The sequence below is a fragment of the Oncorhynchus mykiss genome, chromosome 17 (assembly GCF_057628025.1).
Source record: "Oncorhynchus mykiss isolate SJ-2025 chromosome 17, ASM5762802v1, whole genome shotgun sequence".
In the NCBI taxonomy this organism is placed as follows: Eukaryota; Metazoa; Chordata; class Actinopteri; order Salmoniformes; family Salmonidae; genus Oncorhynchus; species Oncorhynchus mykiss.
The window spans coordinates 29,730,653-29,754,677 of NC_143038.1; the positions used below are offsets into that span (position 1 = coordinate 29,730,653).

The following is a 24,025-nucleotide window of genomic DNA, read 5'->3' on the forward strand; positions in this document are numbered from 1 at the left end:
ATTATGTGAATTGCTAAGCATATTTCTACCCACAAACGTATTAGGCTTGCCATAACAAAGGGGTTGAATACTTGAATACTCAAGACATTTGAGCTATTCATTTTTTATTAATTTGTAAGAATTTCAAAATACATAATTCGACTTTGACATTATACATATTCAACACACATACACTTAGTATACAAAACATTAAGAACACCTGCTCTTTCAGTGACATAGAATGATCAGGTGAATCCAGGTGAAAGCTATGATCCCTTATTGATGTCACATGTTAAATCCACTTAATTCAGTGTAGATTAAGATGAGGAGGCAGGTTAAATAAGGATTTTTTTTACAGTGTCCCATGTGTATCAAGAATGGTCCAGCACCAAAAGGACACCAGGCTAAGACACAACTGTGGGAAGTACTGGAGTCAACATGGGCCAGCATCCCTATGGAACATTGTAGAGTCCATGCCTGACGAATTGAGGCTGTTCTGAGGGCAAACTTAATATTATTTTTTATTTAACCTTTAAGAACAAATTCTTATTTACAATGATGGCCTACTAAAAGGTAAAAATACACTTTTATATCTTTATGTTTGAAGCCTGAAATGTGGCAAAAGGTCGCAAAGTTCAAGGGGGCGAATACTTTCGCAAGGCACTGTATATACAGTGGGACAAAAAAGTATTTAGTCAGCCACCAATTGTGCAAGTTCTCCCACTTAAAAAGATGAGAGAGGCCTGTAATTTTCATCATAGGTACACTTCAACTATGACAGACAAAATGAGAAGAAAAAAAATCCAGAAAATCCCATTGTAGGATTTTTTATGAATTTATTTGCAAACTGTGGTGGAAAATAAGTATTTGGTCACCTACAAACAAGCAAGATTTCTGGCTCTCACAGACCTGTAACTTCTTCTTCAAGAGGCTCCTCTGTCCTCCACTCATTACCTGTATTAATGCCACCTGTCCTCTCTTTGGGGACCTTTAACAGAATGTGACTGGCAGAACGGGTGTTGCATGTGGAGAATGAGGGCTGTAGTAGGTATCTCAGATAGGGTGGAGTGAGGCCTAAGAGGGTTTTATAAATAAGCATCAACCAGTGGGTCTTGCAATGGGTTTACAGAGGAGTATAAAGTGCAGTGTTGTGTCTTATAAGGAGCATTGGTGGAAAATCTGATGGCCAAATGGTAAAGAACATCTCGCCTCTCGAGAGCAACCTTACCTGCCGATCTATAAATTACATCTCCGTAATCTAGCATGGGTAGGATGGTCATCTGAATCAGGGTTAGTTTGGCAGCTAGGGTGAAAGAGGAGCGACTACAATAGAAGAAACCAAGTCTAGATTTAACTGCAGCTTTGATTTGTGCTGAGAGAAGGACAGTGTACAGTCTAGCCAAGCTCTAAACCCTCAGAGGTAGTAATCACACCAGTGGAGAGAGGGGCATTCTTCTTACCAAACCATATTACCTTTGTTTTGGAGGCGTTCAGAACAAGGTGAAGGGCATAGAAAGCTTGTTGGACACTAAGAAAGCTTTGTTGTACAGCGTTTAACACAAAGTCCAGGGAGGGTGCCAGCTGAGTATGAGACTGTATCATCTGCATATAAATGGATGAGAGAGCTTCCTACTGCCTGAGCTACGTTGTTGATGTAAATTGAGAAGAGTGTGGGGCCTAGGATTGAGCCTTGGTGTACTCCCTTGGTGACAGGCAGTGGCTGAGACAGAAGATGTTCTGAATTTATACACTGCACTCTTTGAGAGAGGTAGTTATCAAACCAGGCCAAAGACCCCTCAGAGACACCAATACTCCTTAGCCGGTCCACAAGAATGGAATGGTCTACCGTATCAAAAGCTTTGGCAATGTCAATAAAAATAGCAGCACAACATTGCTTAGAATCAAGGGCAATGGTGACATAATTTAGGACATTTAAGGTTGCAGTGACACATCCATATCCTGTGGGGAAACCAGATTGTATACCAGAGATAATACTATAGACATCAAGAAAGCCAGTCAGTTGATTATTGACAAGTTTTGATAAACAGGGCAAAATAGAAATTGGCCTGTAACAGTTAGGATCAGCTTGAACTTCCCCTTTAAATAAGGACGTACCATGGCTGCCTTCCAAGCAATGGGAACCTCAGAGAGGATAGACAAGTTAAAAAGATCATAGGCTTGGCGATGATAGGGGCTGCAACCTTAAAGAAGAAAGGATCTAAACCATCTGACCCAGATGTTTTTTTGGGGGTAAAGTTTAAGGAGCTCCTTTAGCACCTCAGACTCAGTGACTGCCTGCATGGAGAAACGTTGTAGCGGGGCAGGGGGAAAAAGAGACATTTGGAAGGTGTTCCTAATGTTTGGTGTACAGTACTCAGTGTATACATTTACTTTTTAGCAGGTTCCTACCACAAGTGAGTGACAGACAACTGTACTTGTCAGCACTCTACGTAGTTTGGCTTTATATCATCCGAATTGAACTGAGATGTGAAGACCTGCATAAACCATCTGAGTTAATACCTAGGCTTTAGCTCAGCAGGCAAACATGTGGTGCGCAGGAGACCTTGGCTCACTTACATAATTATGGTGATGTATTGTATACTGTTGAGGGAAACTGTAAATAAGTGGACTAAATAGACCACTACTACACGCCCATGTTTGATACTTACAAATAGATCATGTAGGATAAAGATGGTGCACCTGAGAGTGGGAGAGAGAGGTTAGGTTCCAAAGGGTCGCAAAATATTATGACAGTTTGAATTGACCCTTGGACCCTTTAATTTGACACAAAAAGCCTTGCGGGATAATGCCATTGAAACCGTCTCCCCCTGCAAGTCAGAGTTGGCTTGAGATTGTCACTGTGTCAAAGCAGACGAGGCACATTTGTAACGCTCTAATTTGTTAACATGAATGCTTCATACAATTGTGTTGTAATGGTCCACAGAGTTTGAAAGTGGCTCTCCTACTCAAACCATGATTTCCCCCATTTTTCAGCAATGACGTGGCTTCCGACCCATTGAATTGCTAGACATATGCTCGAAAAGATGGAACCCTTTCAAACTCACTCATGACATATGCCACATAACACATGTATATTAGGTCAGGATTTCAGGCTTGGATTCATCCACGTGGTGTAAACATCAGTAAAGATCTATCTGTCGGACTTCATCAAAGTCAGGAATATGCTGGATCATCCCCATGCTTTCCTCCAGTTGGTTTGGTAATCATTCATGAAGCAGGCGATTGTTGCAGGGCTGTAGTGCTAAATAATATTTGATAAACCTGACTATCTGACTCCATTTGATATTCACAGTAAAAACCATGTGCAATCAAGTACTGTGTGTTTAGCTGACCGAGGTCAAGGAAAGGTCATGAGACGTGAATATCAAAGCATGCACTTTTTAAGAGCTTTTGTCAAATTAATGGATTCACATACAAGGCATAAAGCTTAAGTTACAAGGCAATACTGACATTAACAAAGCACAAATCTAGGCATATAGATCCTAAGGTTCACTTACAGGATAAAGCATGAACAAAGAGATGCCTGCTAGGCCTGAGGCCTAGAAGCCTAGTAAATTAAAACAAATATCATACAACCGTTAACCAATGGACAGGATACAGGATAAGAGGCAACAGACCATGAAGCTAAGACCCTTTTATAGGAATCTGAGTTGCTTGGATTCAAAATCTGATCTGTTGACCAATAGCATTACTGTTGAGTTAACCTCTAATCAGATATCAGACCTACATGATGTAAAGACAACAGAATCTCTGCTACCCAGAGTTGTGACAAGAGGGGGTTGATGAGATAAGGCAGCTTTACTAAGACAACAATTGATTCGAAGAGTCACTTCCGGGGCGGGGCCTCGCTACATAATGCTCCCTTGTCTGATTCTGCATCAGACAAAAGTGTTAAAAACCGGTCGGCCAGCACTGTAGTCACTGTAGACAATCTTCAGACCAGCAGTTCATGGGCCTAGCAGCGTCACTTCAAATTTGTCCATTTGGCGGGTAGCGTTGTCTTCTGCTTTAGACATGCAAATGTCCTTACGTTACACCTTCCCTGCAAGCATACTAGAAAGGAATGCTCCATTCTTCTTTGTAAGAGCAAACATAACTGAAGGTAGAGCAGGACATCACAGATTCATTCACATTTCAATGAACATAAGATAAGAAAGAGAGCCTCCTCCGCCGCCACGTTTGACTGACGGCTTGCTGCTGAAACACCTGTTTCCCTGTCCTCCAACCGCAGCGCCGCTTGTCGACAGGAGGCTTGGTACTTTGTCATGTTAATGCAGTCTGCCTGTCAGTGAGGACGAGGCAGTGAATGAGACGACAAGCAGTGCCACTGGGCGAAAAGGGTCCACATCAGGGGATATCTTTACAAGACACATTTTTGATATTCTATACAAGACCATTTCCAATGCGTATTTTGAGTTTTGTGGATTTGCACCATCCTGACAACTTCGGAATCCAGATGTGCATTTTAGACATATATGATATTGGGATTACTCTAAATATCACACATGGACTAATTCAATATCCTGAGATATGTGACATCTTATTTTCTCTCTGCATGGTGACAAATACTGACTGTATATATTGCATATGTGTGTTTCCACAGCACATTCAATATATGAAGCTATATTGATTCCGGTTATGCTTTTCCTGAATGAGGTCCCTATGAGGATCTTGATGTGCTTTTTGATATGCTGAAAATAAGGACGATTTCTGATGAGTTTCTTAGTTTTCAGCATCTGCTCAATAATTTGACAAATACGATATCCTTGTTTTTTTTTTATGCAAAAGTTATTTTTTGATTCCCTCCCGATATCACACATGGTATGGCTCATTAGACATCATATATGGAATGGATATTGGTATGGATATTGACTCATTAGATATGTTAATATAGGCCCATGTGGATATCTTATTTTCTCTATATGATATCAAAAACTGGTGATGATAGGGGCTGTATACAGTTGAAGTCGGAAGTTTACATCCACTTAGGTTGGAGTCATTAAAACTCATTTTTCAACCATTCCACAAATCTCTTGTTAACAAACTATAGTTTGGCAAATCGGTTAGGAAATCTACTTTGTGCGTAACACAAATCAATTTCCCGACAATTGTTTACAGACAGATTATTTCACTTATTTCACTGTATCACAATTCCAGTGGGTCAGAAGTTTACATACATTAAGTTGACTGTGCCTTTAAACAGCTTGGAAAATTGCAAAGAATTATGCCATGGATGTAGAAGCTTCTGATAGCCTAATTGACATAAGTCAATTTGAGTCAATTGGAAGTGTACCTGTGGATATGTTTCAAGGCCTACCTTCAAACGCAGTGCCTCTTTGCTTGACATCATGGGGAAATCAAAATAAATCAGCCAAGACCTCAGAAAAAAAATTGTAGACCTCCACAAGTCTGGTTCATCCAAGGAATTTCCAAACGTCTGAAGTTACCACGTTCATCTGTACAGACAATACTACGCCGGTATAAACACCATGGGACCACGCAGCAGTCATACCGCTCAGGAATGAGATGCGTTCTGTCTCCTAGAGATGAACGTACTTTGGTGCGAGAAGTGCAAATCAATCCGAGAACAACCGCAAAGGACCGTGTGAAGATGCTGGAGGAAACAGGTACAAAAGTATTTATATCCACAGTAAAACGAGTCCTATATCGACATAACCTGAAAGGCCACTCAGCAAGGAAGAAGCCACTGCTCCAAAACCGCCATAAAAAAAGCCAGAATACGGTTTGCAACTACACATGGGGACAAAGATCGTACTTTTTGGAGAAATGTCCTCTGGTCTGATGAAACAAAAATGAAACTGTTTGGCCATAATGGCCATTGTTATGTTTGAAGGAAAAAGGGGGAGGCTTGCAAGCCGAAGAACACCATCCCAACCGTGAAGCACGGGGGTGGCAGCATCATGTTGTGGGGGTGCTTTGTTGCAGGAGGGACTGGTGCACTTCACAAAATACATGGCATCATGAGGAATGAAAATGTTGTGGATATATTGAAGCAATATCTCAAGACATCAGTCAGGAAGTTAAAGCCTGGTCACAAATGGGTCTTCCAAAAGGACAATGACCCCAAGCATACTTCCAAAGTTGCGTCAAAATGTCTTAAGGACAACAAAGTCAAGGTATTGGAGTGGCATCACAAAACCTTGACCTCAATCCTATAGAAAATGTGTGTGCAGAACTGAAAAGGTTTGTGCGTGCAAGGAGGCCTACAAACCTGACTCAATTACACCAGCTCTGTGAGGAGGAATGGGACAGAATTCACCCAACTTATTGTGGGAAGCTTGTGGAAGGCTACCTGAAATATTTGACCCACGTTAAACCATTTAAAGGCAATGCTACCAAATAATAATTGAGTGTATGTAAACTTCTGACCCACTGGGAATGTGATGAAAGAAATAAAAGCTGAAATAAATCATTCTCTCTACTATTATTCTGACATTTCACATAAAATAGGGAATATTTACTAGGATTAAATGTCAGGAATTGTGAATAACTGAGTTTAAATGTATTTGGCTAAGGTGTATGTAAACTTCCGACTTCAACTGTATGCTCTTGACTGAAGTCCATATCAGGATCTTGATATGCATTTTGATTTTCTAAATGACAATTTCTGATGCTTATTTGAGTTTTGAGGACATGCTCAATAATTTGATAGATATCAAATCCATATCATTCTTTCAGAAACTTGATGTAATTTTTATATTCCCTCTGGATAAAGGCACGAGCAAACTGCAAGCTAAAAGCACTGTAACTGGTGGCCTAGCAGCAAGAATCACGTATTTTTGCTGTGGAGTTCCAACTGTCATTTTTTAAATTTTGGGCCACAAATGTGTGTGCAAACAACAATAATCTAGTAACTAGAATCAAGAATAATGAGGGTAGGCTGGGGTGTAAATGGTGCTTCTAGGTTTAGCACTGTGTGTGTGTGTGTGTGTGTGTGTGTGTGTGTGTGTGTGTGTGTGTGTGTGTGTGTGTGTGTGTGTGTGTGTGTGTGTGTGTGTGTGTGTGTGTGTGTGTCTGCTGGTATCACTCACTACAGAGACAGCCCTTACAGAAAAAGAGATGCACGAGTTATTGAAACTTGAAACTTTTAGGGTCATCAAATACATTAACGTAATTAACCATGTTAAGTTTGGCATTGATATCTTAAAGAAAGAAGGATACTTAACAATTCACTTATTTTCACTATGTAACACTAATGCTTAACATAATACTTTTTTTTTTAAACTTATCATGGACTACAAGTCAGATTCATTCAAAATTTGGACTCATCATAATAGTCCCTAAAGAGTTTGAGAAAATAACGTTGATGCATTCAAAGATGGCCACACTATACAAGTATTTTGGTATTGGTATTTTATCAGGATCCCCATTAGCTGTTGCAAAAACAGCAGCTACTCTTGCTGGGGTCCACACAAAACATGTAACATACTGTAATACAGAATGACATAATACAGAACATCAGTAGACAAGAACAGCTCAAGGACAGAAATACATTTAAAAAAAAATAAAGGCACACGTAGCCTACATATCAATGCATACACACAAACTATCTAGGTCCAATAGGGGAAAGGCGTTGTGCCGCAAGGTGTTGCTTTATCTGTTTTTTTTAAACCAGGTTTGCTGTTTATTTGAGCAATATGAGATGGAAGGAAGTTCCATGCAATAAGGGCTCTATATAATATTGTACAATTTCTTGAATTTGTTCTGGATTTGGGGACTGTAGATGCTAATATGCTCAAATATGCAAAAAATCTTCTTCGAATAAACCATAAAACCAAATTACACGTGACCTTAGTTTGAGAAAAGCTAAGTTATTGGTCAAAAGAAGTTATTGATAAATCAAAAGGTTTACGTGTCCATTAAATGGTTAACATGTAAAAGGCACTGTGGGATGGATTTATAGTGGTTAAAAGTTTTGTTTTAAAATGTAACGTTTTTAGTCTTGCTTGTTTTGCATGTTATTTTGGCCTTAATACGTGTCACATATCAGTTTGCAATCAATGAAAAATATATACACTACCTTCCAAAAGAAAACCCTTTTGCAATTATGTTGGCACAGCTGAAAACTGTTGTCTTGATTAATGAAGATTTTCTTTGCAACTCTGCCCAGAAGGCCAGCATCCCAGAGTCACCTCTTCACTGTTGACATTGAGACTGGTGTTTTGCAGGTACAATTTAATGAAGCTGCCAGTTGAGGACTGGTGAGGCGTTTGTTTCTCAAACTAGACACTCTAATGTACTTGTCCTCTTGCTCAGTTGTGCCTCCCATCCCTCTTTCTATTCTGGTTAGAGCCAGTTTGCGCTGTTATGTGAAAGGAGCAGTACACAACGTTGTACGAGATCAGTTTTTTGGCAATTTCGCATCGAATAGCCTTCATTTTTCAGAACAAGAATAGACTGACGAGATTCAGAAGAAAGTGATTTGTTTCTGGCCATTTTGAGCCTGTAATCGAACCCACAAATGCTGATGCTCCAGATACTCAACTAGTCTAAAGAAGGCCAGTTTTATTTCTTCTTTAATCAGAACAAATGGTTTTCAGCTGTGCTAACATAATTGCAGAAGGGTTTTCTAATGATCAATTAGTCTTTTAAAATGATCAACTTGGATTAGATAACACAACATGCCATTGGAACACAGGAATGATGGTTGCTGATAATGGGCCTCTGTACGCCTATGTAGACATTCCATAAAAAATCTGCAGTTTCTAGCTAGTCATTTACAACATTAACAATGTCTACACTGTATTTCTGATCAATTTGATGTTATTTTAATGGACAAAAAATGTGGGAAATGTCTAAGTGACCCCAAGCTTTTGAACGGTAGTGTATTGAGTTAATAAAGTCGCATACAAACATTATCTCATTTTTGTTTTCTTGAGTAAGGCAGCTCCAACATGCGGAGGATTCAGCTATCATGATGGAGATCAAAGGTGCAGGCTATCCAAAGGTTTAAAGACCCCCTCCCCCTCCCCCCTCTCCTGTGGGAGTTTGCCAGTTTTATGCCGGTCGTAAATACCTTGCAGGAACTCTCTCTCCCACTCTGCAGAAATAGAAGTTTAAAATCCATTTGTTACAACAGAGAGAGATGTTGCAGTACTGTAACATCAAAAGGTTGGACATTGAAACAATATTTCTAACATAAATAATGTGGGGAAATGGTTGGTGGGACTTAAACAATAATCATATCAAATCAGTTGTTGTTTTGTGATATCGTTATGACAGTATAACTAAATAACTGTATCTCTAAAAGTGTACGCATTCACGGGGTCAGGTTTACATCTAAATGTTGTCAAATTTATATGATTAAATATACAACTATTTGTGAGAAGATGAAATGTGATTTTAGCCTTCTAAATGAGACAGTTGTTTTTCATATAGACTTTGGCATGTCAGTAACCACGCCCATGTGAGCACAGACATGGTGGCAACGTGATGGAACTGCCCTCCAATGCGAGTGTTTAAAAGGACTCACTGAAGAATTAACATATTAGACCAGCGTGGCCGACAGCGTGAGTTTAACGATAAGAAATGGTTAGAAACTCTGAAACCTTCAACAGAGAGGAAGAAAATCTATGTAGACCAGTACATTGCCAGGTTGCTACTGGCGTGTAAAATGGATCTAGCTGTACCCTGAATAATCAACCATTGAGACCAGTATTGAGTCGGACGCCACGAATGGTTAGACTCGACCGAGGACCACCGCGTGTGTACCTTTGATTGATCCAATCTAATGAAGACAAGATGGGAAGAACATTTCCCTCCCACCATCGTGTGGTACTCTGATGGATCCAGGCTAATGAACACTTCCAGAACAAAGAAAGCCTCCTACCACAATTACTAAGTACATTGTGACCTCTGGTGGACAACCAGAGACTTACACACCCAGAGATTTCTGTCTAACTACTCTCCCCAGACTGATCAAGTTATTTCAAAGACATACAAGCGTAAATATGTACATTGCATGTCTAAATCCGAATGAGCGGTTGTTTGAGTGTTAAATATCCATATTTGTGATGAGCATATTATTCAACTGTATGTACGATAGTTTAATTCCTTTGTCTCTCCTTATACTGCTCTTTCTCCCCCCCCCCCCCCTTTCATTGTGTAACATCATATCAGGTTAGTCCACTAGGGACGTTTCATTGCATTATGTAGTAATCAATGCATAATCTATCCTGTGTGTGTGTTTATGTAATTCTGTGTGATTATTTAGTTAGTTCCTAAAAAGCCAATTTGTGTGTCGCTGAGCATCATACTTTCAAAATCTTAGCTAGCAGCCATCATCATGAATCAAGTTGACAATCTCCTGGAAAATCCGATTTAATCCTTGTCATATGAAGAGAAATAATGAAGAGAAATGATAGATAAAAAGTATCGGTGCTCATCGGCCATTGGACATTAACATTACACAACAAGCTGGAAATCGCAAATTCAACAATGAGTGGTTTGAAAGGAATCAGGGCTTAAGGGGCTCTTTTCCTAGTTTAAAATGATAAACATTCAACATTGGCCATGCTGTCAATGAAGCATGATTTGTGCTGCACACAAAACAACTGTTAATTCGGACCTGCAAAAACTTGACTTCATTGAGTTCAAGACAATTGGGAATTCTGGAAAAATGAGCTATGACTGGGAAATACGTTTTGAACGGTCATCCAACTCGGAAGTTGAGAACTCTGGCCTCTTTTTAGAGCTATTCCATGAAGATCATTGACGTCTTCATGATTCGACCTTGTTTTTTTCAGACTTCCCAGTTGTCTTGAAAACACCATAAATCCAGAGAATGCCAGACTTTGATGACAAAATTTGCCCACGAAGGACCGCCACGCCACCTTCCAGTTCAAGTGAGCACAGCACAACAAGGTGAGTCCAAAAATGTATTGTATGCTGCTGCATAAATTATGTAATATGCCAGGGAGATATGTATACTGTAGATAAGAAAGTAATACTAAGTGCATGTTGTGTAGTAAGCTGTTAGTAGCCCATGTACCTCACCCTAATAATTTGGTCTATTTACTACTCTTGATTTTGCCTATTGTTCTGACTTGGAGGTGCCCATGTAGGCTATAATCTGTTTTAGAGAAATGTAATCATCAAATTTTGCAAGAACTTTCATTGTGTGCTTATATGCCCCCTTTATTTATCCTACGGTTCTGACTTGGTGTACAGGGAGAACACTGTAAGAATGGCCCATGTTCTGAATTCTGTTGCTGTATGTTTAAAAAGTGCTAAACAAATGGTTATATTGACTACGTCCGTCCTAGCTCGCTCATTAATGTCTTAATCGAAAATACGGATTGCCTCTTATCTGCTTGTCGTCCCCTTATGCCATACTTTGTACATCTCAATTGCCAGTAGAAACCACATTTGTTTAAGCAAGTCAGCCATATCAGCTATGTTTTTTTTAAAGGCAGTAAATGAGGCTGAATGAACTGTTTCGTTGCCAGACAAGGCTCCCCTGATAGCCCGGGGTAGCAGTGGTAAGGTGCTGGGACTGCTGTTGGGACTCTGTAGGTTTGTGTGCACCTTTGTCACCGTTATAATGCAGTTAATGTATTGTTTAGTGTTGTGTTTTGTAGTGGCTTTGCTGGCATGCATCCAACTGTTTATTTTTTTTGCCCCACCAAGATTTACATGCTAAAATCTCCAATGATATGTGCACTTGTTTAAAAAAATATATAGTCTTATGTAGTTGTTCTATATTGAATTCAAGAAAGGAATATATTCTGACACACTGTGTTTGTGGATCAGCAGATTATATTTTTGGAAAAGTGAGGAAAAAAAGTTGAATTCTTAATTGCCAGAAATGGCAACAGCCGTGTGAATTATCTTGTCACAAACTCAATGATCTCTCAAGGCTGGCACCAAATCACCAGCTGAGTCATACACTGAAGAAAGTGGAGTGTCAGTTATATTCACACATGGGGACAGACAGGAGATAATATGCCAGAGCCAAAATGGTGACACATTTCAGCCTGGCCTCAAAGATTAGACGTAACACAGTAAATGTAAATCTGTGACACTAAAATGTGTATGTTACAACAGACAAAAGGCTTTTAAGGCAAAAACAAAAGGTTGGAGGTTGGTCGGGGTGGATGGGTGGGCGTATTAAATAAAGGTTGCGTGTTTGAAAAACATCACAGACTACTTTAGCATTTTATTAAATTAGCAATTTTGCAACTACTTACTACTTTTTAGCTATTTTGCAAATACTTAGCAGGTTAGCTAACCCTTCCCCTAACCCTAACCTTAACCCCTAACTCCTAACCCTAACCTTAACCTTAACCCCTAACCCCTTGCCTAGCTAACGTTAACCACCTAGCCATCTAGCTAATGTTAGCAACAACAAAGTGGAATTCGTAGCATATCATATGTTTAGCAAATTCCTAACATATTGTACAAATTGCAATTCGTAATATATCATACAAATTGCAATTCGTAACATATCATACTAATTGCAATTCGTAACATATCATATGAAATGGATGATAGACGTACACAAATTAATACATACCATATGAAATGTAACATATCATACTTAATGCAGGGAGACAGGTTTATGTTTGCTGCGTTATGTCTATCCCTGAGACCAGGTTGTACATTTACACTGTATCCCAAGAGAAATAGACTAGAGCATTCTGGAACATGGAACCCCGGGACCATAATCACAAACTGATCTAGGACCATGTCATCCTATTCATTATCATCTATAAGCCAACCCAGATGCTAGATCAGTACTATTCCGAGACGAGTTTTGAATAGAGGCCCTGATAGAACCACTTTCCCATGAAGCATCTCAACAAAGTGCCCAATGCCTTTAGCAGAAAGAGGTTGAGCTCCCAAGTATGACAAAGCCCAGCTAAGCATCTCTCTATGAGTCTGCCAATGTATTAGAACTTTCAGAGAGAGCGGCCTGCCATTAAGAAATAGACTATTTCTGCAAGGAAAAATGATTCATATAGCCTTTTGAATGTTATACCCCCAGCCCCAGATCTCTCTCTGCACTTTGTTGAAACTATTTAGCATTTTGATCCTAAGCCCTGGTCTCTTGGCAGTAGCCACTGGACAACAACTGTCAGGTTGAGGATTACTGTAAGCCTAACTTGAATCCACGGTCATACATTCACAGGAATCACCACAATCATACATTTCTTTTTCCCCAGTCTGCATTGTCTGTATTATTTGCTCCAAAGTTTTTCTCCATCTGATTTTTCCTCGCTTCCAACTTTCCTGGAGATACCTAATCTGATAACACACATTCCCCTTTTGTCTAGGAAAGCTGTTTCTCCTTGTTTCTAAGAAACATGGATTTATGCATGTAAGATGAATTTGGCCAACCAATGCTATTGAAAATCTACCTTTCAATATAATCTGCACACTGTCTAAAAATGTTTTTTCTATGTGTGTGATTTTCCCAAAAATATATACACTGAGTGTGCAAAACATACCTGCTATGATCCCTAACTACAGATGTTAATTTCAACCATCAGCAGGACAATAGGGAATAAATATCACTGAATGACAGAGCATGGGGACTGGTCTTTATAAATCAATCACATTTTTGATGTGTAAATGTAAGGATTATTTTGCTCTTCACTCGCAGTCACTTAGGAGCCTAGGCCTACTCCTGACCGGTCATGTTGTACAGTGCCATATTTTCCTAACTGAAACCCTTAATTAAATCGCTTTAGCCGTGATTGTAAAATTAATCAAGGCTCACTTTGTTATTTTGTATTATAACTAAAATACTTGACTGTATTTAAAGACATAGATGACTTGTATGCTGTGTGATGACATGCACAAATTGTTAAGTGATCGATTGATGTACTGTATATTAAAGTAGGCCTTTATGCCAATAAGTAAGTTACGGTAAAACAGCTACAGTAACAAATGCATTTTCGTTTTTCTTGGAATAGAAACACATTGTACAGTGACATATTTTCCCTTAGGCCTAAGGTACATCGGCTACTGTAAAAAAATATTTTTCATTTTTCTTGGAATGGAAAAACCATAATATTCATCAAATGAATCAAGCTACATTTCTAAAAATCAATCCCATATATTCTATGTTCTATTCAAGGCTCCCTTTGACTTTTAGGCCTACGGCTCCATGTCACTTCAATGACTTAGCTTGACGCAACTTTTAAAGGAAGAACCACTGTAACAGTCCCCCCCTGCTGATGAAATAGAGGTTGCATCCCAAATGGCACCCTATTCCCATAGGGCTCTGGTATAAAGTAGTGCACTATATAGGGGATTGGGCACCATTTGGGATGCATACCCTTTCAGACTTTAATAAAGTCTAGGTTTGTTCACTCATTTAGCTCAGACCTCTTCCCAATTGATTCAGGTCGCAATAAACACAAGAGTGTTTCTCATCCACTACAAAACTGCATTCATTCCCCCTGATTAATAATCCTTAAGAGTCAATTGACGCACATGTGTTTAATACAAAAATCCCCATCAATATGTGTCACTTTAAGATAGAGATATATATATATATATATTTTTTGTAGCATTGGCTGTGTCTCAATCTTACCGCATCTGCCTAGTGTATGTCGGCCTTCCGCATCTGCAGTAGAAGGCAACCGAGCTACAGCGGTGTTTGTCACACCATGAGACTTCCCAAAACTTTTCTCGCGAAATCGGCTTTGGTGTCCATCTCCATTTTGCTCTACAACCCCCACAAGTGAAGGTAACCCATACAAACAAAATGGAAGTATGGAGGTAGTTTTGTGCCCTCCAAAAAATAAGAGGTTAAATGTGACCAAAGAAATATACATTTTCCTAAATTGATGTCTCCTAGATATAGGACAGACACATCAAAACCTTACTCCTTATGATTTCTTTTTTGATTGCCTTTTTTGCAATTTATGAATGTGTTATTCTATGGATTTTAAATATGGATATTTGATACCTAAAGGAGCCCTAAAATTCTAAATCAAATAGCTAAATGATCCATTGTATGACTATCTTAAAACAATTCCTTATGTTAGCTTAGTACCCCCAGCTCCACCCCCCCCCCCCCTCCCCCCAACAGCTTAGACTTTTAGAGGTTTTTAACTGCCCAATACGAGTCATGCTACAACCCTAAAGGCATCAATTCAAAAACCAATCCACACCCTGCTCAAGTTTTTTCCCCCTCAGTTTAGGGAAACAATACAGGCAAATTAAGTGATTAGATCCATTTCCAGGGTACTGTAATTGCATGTTCTTCTTGACGAACACCTGCGTGTTGACATTGCCCCACGTCTTATTCAAACAGCCTTGTTGCAGTAATGCTTAGGCAGATGTTAGCATTAGCGCTAGCACTCGAGGAGCAGTCCAGATGTCTGCTTCGGCCTGTTCTCTGGGGAAGAATTAGAGCAGATTGTAATGGTGTGTTTGGATAATCAGGATCCATATTATGCCAGGGAAAACACACCCGAGCACTATTGTACTTTCTGGCTCGTTCTCTACCCTTCTGTCCTCCTGCTTCCTATGCTTGGCCATGCGTTCTATGTGAATACTTTAAGCTGTCTCTTTCAAAGAAGGACAATGTGCTTAAATGGGTATTTTAGGTCAAAGAAAGGGCAGCGCTTTTTAACATTGTATCCCTTCGGACACCAAATGTCCCTGAAGAGTATAATGTCACCCTTATGGTTATTTCATTATAGGTGAGCATACCCAATTGCCCCTGTACCACATTAAGGCCTCTAAAAAACTGAAGTTAGATGCCAAAAAAATACAACTAGGCTGAAATCCTCTGCAGTAGATGCAGCTACAATGGGCACGTCAAAACTGATAATCAAATGTGATTTCTCTCCAAGTAGTCTGTGTGCTTGGTGGTCCCATAGGCTTTTACGGTAGATCAGTCTGTTCTTGTCCCATTTTCCAGCAGCCCCACAGCGCGTTGTCTAGCGAACATGAGGAAACGGCCCCCCTCTAAGCAGATCCCTAGAGATGTCAAACAGTGCTGCCACTCACCTCAGAGATGGGGCGGATTGGATTTCATCCCTCCATCTTTTTTTTCCCTCTATCAGATCCAATCCACCATGCAAATCCAATCCACCCTGCAAGTCCAATCCACTGACAACCATCCATATATTTGATTCCCAGGGACTACAGATGAAAATGAGCCATCTAGCTATATCTGGTGCAGTGACATATTGTACGTGGTCCCTGACAAATAAACAAATGAAAGACTCATCTGGGACGCCTGGTTTCGGTCTGCGGCCCACGCGCGCTGTTTGTTTTGGTGGAGATCATTATCAATCTTGGTCTATTTACCTCCTTTAACCTAAGAAGTCACAGGCTGCAGCCTATTTTAGGAGTGAAATTAGGAATGAGTTGACACTATATTTGATGCTAAAGATATCATTCCAGTAAAAGGAAGTGAGGAATGGTTTTTGATGCGAGCTCCAGCTGCCTGGGATCAATAAAATAATGTTGCGTTGCGATTCCTGACCGGAACTACATTGTTGGGACCGTCAGCGATATTTAGACAGATTTGTGTGTATTAGGTATTTGTTGTGAAATTGTTAGATATTACTTGTTAGGTATTGCTGCACTGTTGTAGCTAGAAGCACAAGCATTTCGCTACACCCGCAATAACATCTGCAAAACACGTGTAGGTGACAAATGTCGTTTGATTCCTTGTTCCTCAAGGTCTAAGTATGGCTCCACACAATAATTGAAAGCGACTAATTCGGCTACACATATTTATGTCTCCCACAGGTCTTAGGAAGCATAATGTTTGGTACTTAAGTGCCTCCAGTGTTTTCAGCAACTGCCATTTAGGAAGGAGAGGCCGTAATAATGGCGACTGTAGCTCGGCTCACACAAAGGCGGCTACGCACCACAATGATTGAGAATTAGAGGCGACACGCTGGTGTTGTAGTATTATGGCCCGGCCGAGATAATTACGTTAATACGGTAGCGCCCCTGGCTTGCCGTCACCACTGTGACGCTCCTGGGATGTGGGCCGTCACCATGAGAAACCATCCACCAGTCCTCTTGTGTGTCTAGTAAGACACAGTTTTTCCCCTCAACAGGGCAACCGGGGCATTGGGGTGAGGGCTATAGTGGACACTGACTTGGAATGCTATACTGAAAGGCCTGATAGTTGGTCCGGCGCAGGATGCGAGATATACAAACGGTCCGTTTATGACACCATTCACAGTAACGGCCTTGCTCCCAAGCTGGCAGGGGGAAACAAGTTCCTGTGTGGTGGTGACTTTGTACTTGACTGTCTCAAACGTCTCCCAAGAGGCCACAGAGCGTAACAGGGAGGTTAACCTGTTGTTCCACTGTCCACGTTACATAAGGACAAGAACAGGCCTCAGGCTTGTGTACCATGCAGGTATGGCTGCTCTTGTCAGCATTAAAATCATTCAGACTGCTGTCTGTCCATCTGTCTGTCTGCCTCTCTGCTTTCCCTCCAACTTCCAGGGTAATACATTTTGTGCCTTTGCCTATTATTGCCTATACAATATTTAATATGTAGTAGAATTACATTGTTTGGCTGCTCCCCCCTCCCTTCCCTGGTGTTAACGGGAGGTTTTCAAAATATAACTTTTTCCAAGAATAACTAGATAGCCTACTGTAACGTAAATTATTTTGTTCTTTGAAATATATATACATTTTTGACCCAAGACCTTCAGAAACACAATCCAATGATTTTCTGATAGCATATATGCAATGTATTTATTGAATGTTTGAGTCAAAATCCTGAGTCAAAATCGAAGTCGGGTCCCTCGAGGCCTGGCTTTTGTGGTGTTAATGTGAGGCATACAGTACAGGTGCCTCTAGACTCCAGCCATCTCTGCTATCCAGTATGTGTATAATCCATCTAACCAGAGAAAGGGCTGGGTTTTTTTTCATCTGATTTAACCCTATGATGCAGCAGGCAGATGCTGTGTGTGTGTGTGTGAGAGTGTGTGTGTGTGTGTGTGTGTGTGTGTGTGTGTGTGTGTGTGTGTGTGTGTGTGTGTGTGTGTGTGTGTGTGTGTGTGTGTGTGTGTGTGTAAAACAATGCATGGTTTGGGCAGCTTTATACCGAATTTCCGTGGGAGTGGATTTATTTAGAGTCTGTGTATCTCATCTGACCTTCTCATAGCTTCTCCATGTCATAACAACTAAGTCATGAATGGTTCGTGTTTTTGTCTCTGTCAAATGATTAAAAAGAAATACAATGAGAAATAATCTGACGCGTAGAATATTTACTCACTCAACAGACGCACAAGCGCTCACACACACAGACACAAACACAAGATACACACAAACACACACACACAATTACTCAATTTCAATAGCTCTCTCGGGATTGAATAGAATCCTTGAGCGTAACTGGTCCTTAAATCTTGACAGCGGCCATCAAGAACGACACAGACAAGCAATATTCTTTGAATCTGAAGTATATCTGCCTAACTCCTACACCAAGGACAGGGGAACACGTCTAATGGTTGATCTGATTTAGTTGGCCTTGCCATTTAAACGACCAATTGAACCAGTCTAGCGTAAACCCTTCATCCCCCCCCAGTCTGTTTAGTTACTCGGTACTGTATTTCTGTACGCAGAGCAACTCATTAAAGTTCTAAGTGTGTGTTCCCGACTTTGGCTTGCCACACGCGGTTAGAGAGGGTTTTGTATCACACCTTCTGTTTTCCGAAGCAAGGCTTCGGAGCCCCAAGGAGTCAGGGTTTGTTTTTTCGAAGCAAGGCTTTGGAGCCCTAAGGAGTCACGGTTTGCTTTTCGAAGCAAGGCTTTGGAGCCCTAAGGAGTCAGGGTTTGCTTTTCGAAGCAAGGCTTTGGAGCCCTAAGGAGTCACGGTTTGCCTTGTTTTGTATCTCCGGCTCCCCCTTTTGCTCAACTAAATAACACTCTGCCTCCTCGCTCAGCAATGAGGAAGTTCAAAGGACCAATACAGAGAGGGAGGCTCAAACAGCTAACACACACACATCGTTCCCGAGTAATCGAGTTATACTCTTTCAGGCTGTGCCGTACAGTACTCAGGAGAAAGGTCTTTGAAAATGTTTTTATTTTTGAGGAATTGCACTCTAACTTTGTTTTTAAGCAGTGCTAGCAAGTTTTGATTCCGTCCCTGTACGAGCTCTCACTCCCTCTTGTTGCCTCTCATAACGCAAGATATTCCTTTTCTCATCTTGACTTCAAGTTATTCTGCAAAGGGGTTTGAGTGTGGGCCTTGAATGTGCTATTTGTTTCTTTGAAATAAATGTATTCTGGGTGTTGGGTCCAGGACATGCTGTCCTAAAAACGTCATGGAGAAAATAGAGAACTAGTTTAGGATTTAGACCAGATCTCTTCTCCTCGTTGCGTTCACATTAGCCATCTGGTGTCTCTGTAGAGTACACATTTAGCTGTCGTTCCTCCAACTCATACATACTGTATATACATGAAATAACATAGTCAACATACATACACTTTGACTATTTAGCAGGTTTCTACCCAAAGTGAGCGACAGACAACTGTACTTGTCAGCACTCTCAGTAGTTAGGCTTCATATCAATAGTGTTTGTATTGAGATGTGAAGACCTGCATAAACTCTCAGTTAAAGGAAAACAACCGAAAAATCTATTTTGGTATTTGTTTCATTAGTCCATTGTTGGTATAGTCCCCAAAAAATGTTTTGCATGTCAGCAATCAAGTTTTCAAGATATGTAACTTTCAAAATACAGAAACCTGGCCCATATGATGAGAGAGAGAGAGAGAGAGAGAGAGAGAGAGAGAGAGAGAGAATCCACAAGCAATAAACCACAAGGACAACATGGCCTGAGATGCTTGAATGGGATTATTCTACAACCTCAGGCAAGAGGTAAACGACAGACTTCACTGTTAGCGCTCCTACCAATCCCTCCCCTGTGCTTATAAAGAGGGGGGTTTTTTTTGCGTCATGACTGATGCCTTTATATTCACCACTGACACTCTAACAGTCCTCTTATCTATGGAATCGCCGCCCGGTGTTGTCTTTTTACTGCCTTTAGCTTCTACAGTACTTCTACTGTAGTTCTACTGTACATTCAATCAGTCATTTGGGAGGTAGCTTTCTGCTCAGACAGGTCAGACATGCTGCTCAGACATGGTTACCTGCAGGGGAAATAGAATATATTGTATGTGATGAAAAAAATGAAGGGGGAAGAATATTGTCTTGTATATGCACATACTGTATGTCCAGTACTATAGTGACCATAGTGAATCCAGTAGTTGTAGCTACGAATGCCAACATTCAATTATATTAGCACACACAGAAAGACAGATGTGCAATAAAGAGAGACACACAGATAAGATGAGAGGGTCATAGAAGTTAGATGGCCACATTCCTGACACACAATCCATCTATCCATTAAGTGAAATGTGGTGTCAGAAGTCGGATGCTTGCTGTGTTATGGTAGGAATGTTGGATTGGTATGGATGGATGGAGAACTGTTTGTTTACTGTAGATTGTTAATAGCAAAACATCCTCATTCAACAGAAATGGACATCTGGTTTGATTGATTTTCCGGCGAGCTAATGTCTGCACACTTCTGTTTGAATACACATCAGAAATCTTAGTCTGAAAGTTTGAAAATGATCACATTTTCTCGAAGATCCTTGTGAGAAAGAGAGCTTTTTGCAGACAAAATGTCTGCATGGATTTTCCTTGGCTACATTCGTGCTCTGAAATTAACTCAGCACTTAATTATCATCGCTTAGTTGGAATCACCCATGCAAAACCTCCAACAGATGCATTGGTTTTTTGGAGTGTTTTTCATCTTTATTTAATCAGGTAGACCAGTTGAGAACAAGTTCTAATTTACAACTGCGACCTGGCCAAGATAAAGCAAAGCAGTGCGACTAGATGCGACACAGAGTTACACATGGGAATAACAAACGTACAGTCAATAACACAATAGAAAAATCTATATACAGTTTGTGCAAATTATGTAAGGAGGTAAGGCAATAAATAGGCCAATAGTGGCGAAGTAATTACAATTTAGCAATTAACACTGGAGTGATATGTCTGCAGATGAGGATGTGCAAGTAGAAATACTGGTGTGCAAAAGAGCAGAAAAACAAAAACAAAATATGGGGATGAGGTAGATAGTTGGTTGGATGGGCTATTTACAGATGGGCTGTGTACAGCTGCAGCGATCGGTAAGCTGTTCTGACAGCTGACGCTTAAAGTTAGTGAGGGAGGTATAAGTGTAACAGCTCTCGTTTGTAGAATGAAGAGTGGACCGAGGTGCAGCATTGTAGGCGTACATTGTAACTTTACTGATGACACCAAACAAAATAACAAAGTCAAAAAACAAAAGCGCACAGTTCTGTCAGACTCAGACACTAAACAGAAAACAAGATCTCACAAAACCCAAAAGGAAAATGACAACTTCTATATGAACCCCAATCGGAGACACGATAGACAACTGCCTCTGATTGGGAACCACACTCGGCCAAAAACAAAGAAATAGAAAACATTGACTTTCCCACCCGAGTCACACCCTGACCTAACCAAACATAGAGAATAATAAGGATCTCTAAGGTCAGGGCGTGACAATAAGTCTCCAACTCAGTGATTTTTGCCATTCATTTCAGTCATTGGCAGCAGAGAACTGGAAGGAAAGGCGGCCAAAGTAGGAGTTTGCTTTGCGGATGACCAGTAAAATATAGCTGCTGGAGTGCGTGCTATTGTTGGGTGTTGCTATGGTGACCAGTGAGCTGAGATAAGGCGGAGCTTTACCTAGCAAAGACTTATAGATGACCTGGAGCCAGTGGGTTTAGCGACGAGTATGTAGCGAGGACCAGCCAACGAGAGCATACAGGTCACAGTGGTGGGTAGTATATGGGGCTTTGGTGACAAAACGGATGGCACTGTGATGGACTGCATCCAATTTGCTGAGTAGAGTGTTGGAGGCTATTTTGTAAATGACATCGCCAAAGCAAGGATCGGTAGGATAGTCAGTTTTACAAGGGTATGTTTGGCAGCATGAGTGAATGAGGCTTTGTTTCAAAATAGGACGCCGATTCTAGATTTAATTTTGGATTGGAGATGCTTAATGCGAGTCTGGAAGGAGAGTTTACAGTCTAGCCAGACACCTAGGTATTAATAGTTGTCCACATATTTTAAGTCAGAACCGTCCAGAGTAGTGATGCTAGTCGGGCAGGTGGGTGCGGGCAACGATCGGTTGAAGAGCATGCCTTTCATTTTACTAGCATTTAAGAGCAGTCGGAGGCCACGGAAGGACTGTTGTATGGTGTTGAAAGCTTGTTTGGAGGTTTGTTAACACAGTGTGGTGTCATCTGCGTAGAGGTGGATCAAAGAATCACCCGCAGCAAGAGCAACATTATTGATATATACAGAGAAAAGAGTCAGCCCGAGAATTGAACCATGTGGCACCCCCATTGAGACTGTCAGAGGTCCAGACAACAGGCCCTCCGATTTGACACGGAATGTGAGAAGTAGTTAGTGAACCAGGCGAGGCAGTCATTTGAGAAACTAAGGCTATTGAGTCTGCCGATAAGAATACGGTGATTGACAGAGTCGAAAGCCTTGGCCAAGTCGATGAAGACGGCTGCACATCTTTTATCGATGGTGGTTATGATATCGTTTCGGACCTTGAGCGTGGCTGAGGTGCACCCATGACCATCTCGGAAACAGGATTGCATAACGGAGAAGGTAAGGTGGGATTCTAAATGGTTGGTGATCTGTTTGTACACTTGGCTTTCGAAGACTTTAGAAAGGCAGGGCAGGATGGATATAGGTCTGTAACAGTTTGAGTCTAGAGTGTCTCCCCCTTAGAAGAGGGGGATGACCGCGGCCGCTTTCCAATCTTTAGGAATTTCAGACGATACGAAAGAGAGGTTGAACAGACTAGTAATAGGGGTTGCAACAATGGCGGAGGATAATTTTAGGAAGAGAGGGTCCAGATTGTCTAGCCCAGTTGATTTGTTATTGTTGCTCAGTAAAGCCATTTACCGTTACTGAGGACTCCCACCCCAAACCCATGCTCACTCTGGAAAAGAAATGTATGCCCAAAAGTGAGTTGACATTCATTATACATTTCCTAAATTAAGAGCCTAATCAAAAAGTCCTTCACCCACTGATGCCTCAATTTGCTTACTAATGCTCTTATTTTCACACTCCACAGCCACAGGGTGTGTGTGTGTGTGTGTGTGTGTGTGTGTGTGTGTGTGTGTGTGTGTGTGTGTGTGTGTGTGTGTGTGTGTGTGTGTGTGTGTGTGTGTGTGTGTGTGTGTGTGTGTGTGCGTGTGTTGTGTGCATGGTTGTGCCTGTATTTTTTCAAATTAATCTGCAGTGGGCTAAAAGAAGTGAGTGAATTCTGTTCAACATTACTCCCCATGTTTCTACTTCAACCGCCATACTCCATAAACTGCCATTAATTTGTCTGCTTCCTCCAATTCAAGTCCACTTAGCCGACACTAATGCTATTCGTGTCTACTTAGCCGACACTAATGTATCGTGTCTAACATCCAATGGACCTCCTCTTTCTCCACAGCTAAAATAGATGATTTTCATGCCATCCTTAAATGGGTACAAAGTTTCTAACTGTAAGTGTGTAGGATGTACATCGTGGATGAATGAGAATGGATGACATCGTCAACCATCATCATTAACCATCATTATCTGATTTAATCCACTTGGAGCCGATGGCCGCGTTAATTCCTCAATTAACACATTTTCTGTGTTGGTTTGAAGAATCACAATGCTGCCACAAAGGGAATGATTTAATGATGATCAAAATGATCCTGTATTGTTACACTAAGTGCTTGAAATCGATAGAGGGCTAATGAGGATATTAAATTCACTCTGATAGAAATTGTGACAACCAGGTGTTTTGAAATAAATCAGACTGAAGGAAACGTCTGAGTGTGGAATGGAAACGGAAAAAGAAAGATTCCTCCAATGCACTTTTTCTTCAATTAATTGTTCAAGGGTACTTTCACACTTGCTTAGTTGTGGTAAATTAGCTGTGGTCAAAACCTGACAAGGAATGCAGTACCAAAACAG

At 40.7% G+C, this 24,025-nt stretch overlaps 1 protein-coding gene and 1 long non-coding RNA gene across 3 annotated transcripts in view; one reads left to right on the forward strand and one right to left on the reverse strand.

Annotated features, from left to right (window-relative positions):
• Positions 1-24,025, forward strand: part of dlgap4b (discs, large (Drosophila) homolog-associated protein 4b) — a 129,378-nt gene that overhangs the window by 12,224 nt on the left and 93,129 nt on the right. For both annotated transcript variants that reach the window (XM_090205189.1, XM_090205190.1), the window contains exon 3: positions 10,767-10,884. The gene's annotated coding sequence lies outside the window, so the exon portion shown is untranslated. The remainder of the gene's footprint in view (positions 1-10,766; positions 10,885-24,025) is intronic.
• The window catches only part of LOC149975898 (uncharacterized), a 330,618-nt gene continuing 307,837 nt past the window's right edge, over positions 1,245-24,025 (reverse strand). Inside the window, exon 3 of the long non-coding RNA XR_016487866.1 lies at positions 1,245-1,282. This is a non-coding gene — a long non-coding RNA (uncharacterized LOC149975898). The remainder of the gene's footprint in view (positions 1,283-24,025) is intronic.